Below are 6,687 nucleotides of genomic sequence, written 5' to 3' on the forward strand. Positions count from 1 at the left end.
ATCTCTTCTGATCATTCGTGGTCGACGTCACGGGGTTAAAGGTCGCGGGTTCTCATTGTTCTTCAAATTATCGTCCCAAATGACGTATTAAAGTTACACATGACGTAAACAGAGGTCAGATTGGGGGGGGGGGGGGATTAGTCTATTCAGATGGTTTCTATTTTGCAGCTTATCTAAGATAAGTTGTTTTGAATTAAGTTTTAATGAGTTGATATGCCTATAAAACGTCAAGGACACAGTGAATACTAACATTTGTTCAAGTACATTAACACACAAAATGTAGTAAATAGAGATCAGTTTGTCGTGCAAATATTTGTTTTCATTGTTAATTAAAGGGGAGGCAACTCTTCTTAAAATGTATTTCTGAATTATCTCTCTTAATCAAATTTCAACTGCACCTAACTATTTCTCGGGTAATCGAGTTATCGTTCCTGTCAGGCAGGTCTAGCAGAGGCTTTGTTTATTCATAAAAAAAAAACAAAAAAACATCCGTGAAGGTTTCAGCTTAATCTTCGTTACTTCTTGTTGTCTGTCTGTATGTGTGTGTGTATGTGTGTGTGTGTGTGTGTGCGTGCGCGCATTTAAGTACGCGTGCGTGTGTAGTGTGTTTGTGTGTGCGTGCACCAGGCATGGTCTAATTCTTGGTGTTGTTTTTCTAACTATCGAATGTCTTGGTCCAAACTTTAAAACAACTAGTCATTACACTAAAAAGAAAAAAAATAGTCGAAGCTATCAATCTTAATTAAGTTTGGTTTGTGATCGTAGGATAGATATACTCAGAGTAGGGGTTATAATCAGAGTTTCTTCCAGGCATCTCTTCGGGGGGGGGGACTCGAAGAAAGTCTAACGCCCCCCCCCCCCCAACGAAATGGAATTTATATAGTAAACATATACTTTTACTAGTGTCCGTCGTCGTCCCCCCTCCCCCGGAAAATGTAGACCCACCCCCACCCCCACCCCCTCCCCGAAAATATCAAGTGCATCCTCGGAGAAAAAAGTCTGGAAGAAACACTGGTTATAATGTGAGATGTTATTGTGGCCTTGTGTGAGTTGGGTTTAAAATCTGTTCTCTTGCCCAGGTATCAGATGTATTGATGTTAGGATTTATATAGAGCTTTTCAGAGGCGTAGCGACCCCTCCCGGCGCCCGGGGACAAACTTTCGATTTACGCCCCCCCCCCCCCCCCTCGAACTTTTCATTTGCAACCCCCACCCCCTCAAACTTTCGATTTCCACCCCCCCCCCCCCTCGAACTTTTCATTTGCACCCCCCCTCAAACTTTCAATTTGGCGCCCCCTAAGGTCGGCGCCCGGGGACATATGTCCCCCCCCCCCCCCCGCCCCCCCCCCCCTCGCTACGCCTCTGGAGCTTTTAATGAGAACTGAACTTAAAACATGTTTGTTTATGACACTATTGAAATTTTACCAGAGTTTTTTTTTTTTTGTTGTTGTTACAGTTAATTTTAAGTTGAGAACGTGAAGACGTACGTAAACTCTGCAATCACTTCCTATTTTAGTTATAATGATCTAAACCTTTAACCTAGAATTATGCAAACAGTTCTTGCGGTCTTAGCTATTTTGGGCAACCAATTTTTAATATAATTTCCCACAAATTTGGGCGGTGGGGGGGGGGGGGGGGCGCAGTGCAAGGATTTCAATGCTGTTCATGTGAAGAGCGCGTCCTTGCCAGATAAACTTTCAAGGAAAGAACTAATCGAATTAAATTAAATTAGAGAAAAAAATTCCTTAAGATAGCTTCACTACACTCTTCAAGGTTTCGGGAAAACCTTTTTTTTCCTTCTTTCGTTTTATTTGATTGAAAAACAAATCGACGTGTGAGTTAACGCACACCGAACCAAAGATATTAAAAGTTTGGTCGCATGAATATTGGTTTTGGCACGACATCGTGGTAGGCAATTTTTTGAAGATCGTTAAAAAGTGGCCAGTTAGGCTGGGTACATTTTACTGAGAAAATCGAGAGCGGGAGATGGACAAAAAGTCGTGGAACTAGACTAGAGAAACAGTTTTTTTTAACACGTTTTTATTAACTCAGCTTCGTGTGGATGTGTTTGTTGTTAAAATTGACATCGAAAATTAGCCCACTTCTGATTGCTCTATAGATCTGAAATTTGGCATGCAAGTTACTTTCGCCTAACAATTTCAGATGCAATCATAAAAACTAGCAATTAGAGACCGTAATTAGCTTAATTTAATTACGCCCAAAGGACCATAAAATTGAGGACATGATTTCTAAAGATACCGACAAGACTGAAGGCTTATTGACACAGTTACTTCGGCCCCAATCGATGCGAGCGCGCTGGCCGTGATCGTATAGTGGTTAGTACTTCGCGTTGTGGCCGCGACAACCCAGGTTCGAATCCTGGTCGCTCAAGATTTTTTTAGTCCGTGTATTTATAAACACTTAGTCAATTCATACTTAATCAAGTCATTAGATAAAGTAGAAAATAAACTATATAAAAAACTTTTTTAAAAACCACGTTTTTCATGTGTAGCAACGGACTAAAAAGGAGAAAATAAAATACTTAAAAAAAACTTTTTAAAAAACCACGTTTTTCTTGTGGACTAAAAAGTAGAAAATAACTATTTACATACATTTGATGACAAAAAACGTGGGTCGGGCAGATGGGTCGGGAAATTTGATGGTGAACGTACCCACGTTTTTTGTCATCAAATGTATGTAAATAGTTATTTTCTACTTTTTAGTCCACAAGAAAAACGTGGTTTTTTAAAAAGTTTTTTTTAAGTATTTTATTAGGCACTGGTGTTGTATACAGTGGCTCTCACACTACAGGAGCAAGACAACTTTGGATTGAAGTGACGTTTGTTATAGTATGGCAAAACTGTATTGAACTGATATTTGTTCAATGAGTATTTTAATTTTTAAATAATGTTTGAGGCAGTTTCTAAATAAAGCTGCTATTGAAATGCAGACTTTTTGGAGGGTGTGTGGTTATAGCAGGGGATTGGTGGTCAAGGATGTCCAATGATGGTCAAGGGTTTCCAATGATGGTCAAGATGTCAGCTGATTAAAGGTCTCGTGGTCTGTATGTCACAGTGTGGTCTTGTGGTCCAGTGGCCCATCTGCTGACCTCTACAGAAGCCATAGTCCTCTAGTCCTCACATCAGTTTATAGGTGTTGTCTTGTGGTCCAGTGGCCCATCTGCGGACCACTAGAGAAGCCCTGGTCCCCCCCCCCCCCGTCCCCCATCGACCGGACGGTCTTGTGGTCCCAGAGCCGGTAATCTGCTGACGGTTTGTCCTGAAGGCCGGCGTACTCCGGCCATTTCCGGTTTAGCCACGTAGAGCAATAACACAGGAGTGCTTGGCCCGGGGGTGTAGGGATAACATTAGGACAAGGGGATCGTCCAACTAATGTTATTGGACCGGGAAGACGTGGCCGGCCTGAAATCTTTACAATACTTGAGCCAGTCTTAATCGCAGGATTTGTTTTTCTACCCCAGTTGCCAACAACTCCACTCAAACTTTTCTTCAATGGGAACTATTAAAGTCAGTCCACTCTACTCGAAATGTGGATAAAATGTAAAAATTTGGGCAATTTTGGCTAGTTTATTGGAAACTTTTTCTGTGTGCTCCAATTAGCAAGTTCTCAAGCTGACGAAGCTGGGGAAACATTTTTTGTTATGTTTAGTATAATAGAAATGTAAAAAAAAAATAATTAAAAAAAACTTTTATTTCTGAAGTAAAAAAAATCAGACGCCTTACAAACTTAAATTTTAGACAGTATTATAAGTCACGTTTGGAGATGTGGCTCAGAAATGAAAATAAGGATTTAAAAAATGAGCCCAAAGTTTGTGTCTCGAGGGGATGGCAACTCTGTTAATATCTCAAGCGTAGGTCCTAAAGAATGTCTGGCCGTAACAAACAATTTTTGTTCTGGCAGCCAGACAGTTTGAGTTTTATTTATTCAGTCATGAATAAGAAAGACAAAGATTTGATACGAAAATACAAAGCATTCAGCTAATTTTTCCTCACTTACTTATCCCTTTTGTAGTGAAGCTATTTAAATATTTCTAGCCAAAACGACCCTGAGCAAATAAAAGAAAGACAGTTTACTTTTGTGTTTATAATTTAAACTTAAAAGTTTTTAAAGACATTTAAAATTTAAACTTTCATTAATGTTTATTGCAAAGTTCTCCAAAATAGTTGGTTTTCAGCATTCATCAGTCAGGTTAACATATTTTGTGCATTGCTTTTGAAACAACATAATCAATTGATACTGACCACCAGCAATTAGAAAATGGACGTGCGACATATTGTTAGCAGCTTGAAAAAAAAAAGTGCACCCCGCTCTAGCGCGTCTCGAGAACTCAGCACCGTCGTTCTCGCTGCACGAACACAATGTCGGGTTCAATGCTAATTTTTGTACGGGAGAGTGCGGGGAAGGGACGCTACTCCCCCAGCTCTCGACAACATCGCGCGAATTGACAAAATTAGTTCGTAATTGATTTCTATCGCTTTTTAAAACAAGTGGACAGGCTTGAGGATAACTATGAAAGTGATACACCAGTTAGGATTTGTGATACTTGTGTTGAGGAGCTGAAGTTATTTCACAACACGAAAAAGGTACGTTCACTTTTTTTAAAAATTAGGTCACACTTTTAACTTGGGTAAATTGTTATACTGTTATGTAAATAAAGTGTAAAGGTCAACTCGCTAGAGACCATAATTAGAGATTCAGGGTTCGAATCCAGTCTACACCGAGATCTTTAAATGTAAAGATGCGACAAGTGACAATGTTGGTTCAAGTTTAAACAAACCAAAGTGTAACAATATCAGAAATGTAGCAAAAATGTAAAATCACAGAAGTATCACACTATTAGAGGTGTAACAGTATTATAACTAGTGTAGGAAGTGTAATATCCCGTGTGTAGCTCCCGTGTGTAGCAATGCTAGAATGGTATCAACAACCTCTGGTATCAACAACCTCAGCATGTAGCACGCTGTGTTATTTATAGCCCCCCCCCCCACCCCCAGTAGACATTGTGTGAGCGAAGTTGTCCTGTTTACTCACCTTCATGCAAGAAATCCTCTCTCACGTGTAGGTATACACGCGTGACAGGTAGATCAAACTGGCTGACCTTGACTTTTGACCTGTTTTTTTTATTTGAACTCAAGCTCATTTGAGATCAGACGAAACAATTTTAACCGTACAACATTCTAAGGGTGAATTAGATCAGGTGATCTCAAAATATCGGTACAACATTCTAAAGGTGAAGTAGATCAGGTGATCTCAAAATATCGGTACAACATTCTAAGGGTGAAGTAGATCAGGTGATCTCAAAATATCGGTACAACATTCTAAGGGTGAATTAGATCAGGTGATCTCAAAATATCGGTACAACATTCTAAGGGTGAATTAGATCAGGTGATCTCAAAATATCGGTACAACATTCTAAGGGTGAATTAGATCAGGTGATCTCAAAATATCGGTACAACACTCCTAAAAATGAACGGCGTGTGAATGGAGGAGAATTATATGTTCCCAATATGTCAGGAAACAACGGCACTGTACCGAGGGGGGGGGGGGGGGGAGTCCCTATGCGTAGAAAAAGCAGGACTGTGCATGTGTGTGTATTGTGAAGAGGGGGGGGGTCCCAAAGCACCAAGAACAACGTCAGTGTACAAAGTACCCACACTTAAGAGATTATGTGAGAAAATGTGTGTTCTTATGGATCTACACTGAAACATCCAGCACTCTTTTATTTCTTTGAGAAAAATCCCGTGACCCCCATGCCACACAGCATCAACCCGAACTGTTTTCTAAAGTAGTTCTTTGCATAAATTTATCTTATTATACTGAATCTTCCTATACAGTTTTCTAACTTAGTTCTTGCCATATCGTATAATGAATCTTCTTGTCTTGCACGATCTTAACACGGGTATGTCGAAACCTGGAGCATGTTTCCTCATTGTTGAGTTTTGTTATCACAAAAATGCACAAAGCTGGTTGTGAGGGTACGGGTGAATTTTGATGAAGAGTGGGGATGATGAACATGATGACAGAAATATTCAACACATTTTCAAGTTCAAAATACAAGCTCTTTATTAAAATTTATAATCAACTTCCTATCTAACCTAACTAATCTATTCTTTACTGTATATTGTTTACTACTACTACTAACTGTTCACTATACTACTAACTATGACCAATCCTACCACACTACATTCTAACTAACTGTACATAATTACGTCTGCTCCCTAATACGACCTAACGCCTTCTGCCCTCCTAGCTAGCTACCTATCAACTGCCGCTAATCTTACTACTGGCCCACGCCTCAGTGGTCAGCTGACCGTCCCACGTGACCGGTCAGTTCCTGTACGTCCATTGGTCTTCACACAACTTGTTTCTCTATCTACTTCACATAAACTAGCGTCACCACATATCTCCCTCCCTTTCTGTAGCAGACACATTATATTTTTCAACGTCTGCTACTAATCTAATACATCAACAACTATCTATCTTACTACTCTATTCTATCCCTAACATCAATCATATAAATCCAATACAAAATGGGACAGCACAGTTTACAAAAACATAAAATCTTGTGTCTGTGTTCTGAAAAAGAATGTCATTGTTCTAGTTTTTGTGTAAGTATCCTGACGTTTGTGGTGGTGGCTGGTGTCTCTGCTTACTAATGTATGTCTAT

The sequence above is a fragment of the Physella acuta genome, unplaced genomic scaffold (assembly GCF_028476545.2).
Source record: "Physella acuta isolate Inbredline_101_S28 unplaced genomic scaffold, ASM2847654v3 ptg000017l, whole genome shotgun sequence".
NCBI lineage: Eukaryota > Metazoa > Mollusca > Gastropoda > Physidae > Physella > Physella acuta.